General features: G+C 39.2%; 1 protein-coding gene across 2 annotated transcripts in view; it reads right to left on the reverse strand.

Moving 5' to 3' along the window:
* The window catches only part of eva1aa (eva-1 homolog A, regulator of programmed cell death a), a 330,537-nt gene that overhangs the window by 54,882 nt on the left and 274,258 nt on the right, over positions 1-1,397 (reverse strand). The window contains exon 1 of one of the 2 annotated variants that reach the window (XM_014009982.1): positions 1,069-1,205. The exons of the other annotated variant lie outside the window; for it this stretch is intronic. The gene's annotated coding sequence lies outside the window, so the exon portion shown is untranslated. Of the gene's footprint in view, positions 1-1,068; positions 1,206-1,397 lie in introns of those variants that run through there. 2 annotated transcript variants of the gene reach the window in all.

Raw genomic sequence — 1,397 nt, forward strand, 5'->3', positions numbered from 1 at the left:
TTAACACTTAGTTAAAAAAAAATCTAAAATGTAAGAACAGTGAGCTAAATAACAATAAAATATTACTGGGATTTTTTTTTACACTCAGAAATGGAGCTAAATAATGAAAACGTATTAGGGACAGTTTGTTTCTTATTTTATTTTACACAGCCCCATACTTAATTGCAGTCCTGTCTTATAAACAATAAAAGAGCAKGCAGTTTGCTGTTAAGTTATTGGGTAACAAAACTTATATTTATATTTTATTTATCCTCTAGTGGAAAAATCTACATGAAGAAACCCCATCAGTTCCGGCTGTCTGTGTCTCAGTCTTGTGTGTTTTTCAGGTTTGTGTTGATATGCTACCCCGTACCAGCAGCACCTCAGCTCCACAGGTTGACTCACATCCGTCATCAGTCGTAAACTCGTCACCTGATTGTTACCAGTCATAACACCAGATTGTGTACAGGTTTCACCACCTCGTTCTGACAGGATTGTTTTAACACGCTTCCATCTTTTCATATGAGAAATAGCATAACAGTAACATATCAAATAGTCTCGTGTGCACTGGTGCCTAACAGTGAGCTTCACAAAACACTGTTATTAAAACTCAGAGTTGGTGTATAGTGGATGCAGAGTCTGCTGGTATTTACGCTGGAATAACTGCTTGTCAGTTTTATGTTTCCTGAGTAAAACAACACAMGTCTGAGCACATAGTACCGAGCCAAACACACACATCAGTACATCCACAGCAACCTCCAAAACAGTCCTGGTTTTCCACCCACACACAGCTTTCCGGGAATTCTAAGACAATAGCCGGAGAACCTTGTTCAACGATCTCATCTCCTCTTTCGCTCTGACTCACCTGCTCTGCAGCCCGTTATCATCGAACAACACGGTTTAAGTCATTAAATAGAAATCTTATACAAGCACAGATGATGTGAAAGAAAGAAAACGTTTATTATCACCCGCTGTCGAAAGTGGAGCCGCGATGAAGTTATGTGTTATGTTGCATGTTTGTCTTTCAGCAAAATATCACTCAACAGATTTTAGCAAACTTGTGGAAAGTAATTTGATGCACATCTATACCTGATTAACTTTTGGAGTCGACCTAAATGAAGCCAAAAAGTCTGTTAAAAACTGCTCCAACTGTATTTCAAATTAAGATACTTTTAGTGTAAAACTCTAAAGCAGGGGTGGGCAATCCTGGTCCTGGAGGGCCGCAGYCCTGCATGTTTCACTTGCTTCTCTGCTCCAACACACCTGGTTTGAATGAATGGATGATTATCAGGCTTCTTGCAGTATGGAGGACCGAAACTGACATAATCAGAAATAAAAGCATAAATACATAAATGAACCACTACAGTCCTGCTCACCATTATTGGCACCCCTTCATGATTTGCATAGCTGAGTGAATA

Source organism: Austrofundulus limnaeus, unplaced genomic scaffold (assembly GCF_001266775.1).
Source record: "Austrofundulus limnaeus strain Quisiro unplaced genomic scaffold, Austrofundulus_limnaeus-1.0 Scaffold64, whole genome shotgun sequence".
NCBI lineage: Eukaryota > Metazoa > Chordata > Actinopteri > Cyprinodontiformes > Rivulidae > Austrofundulus > Austrofundulus limnaeus.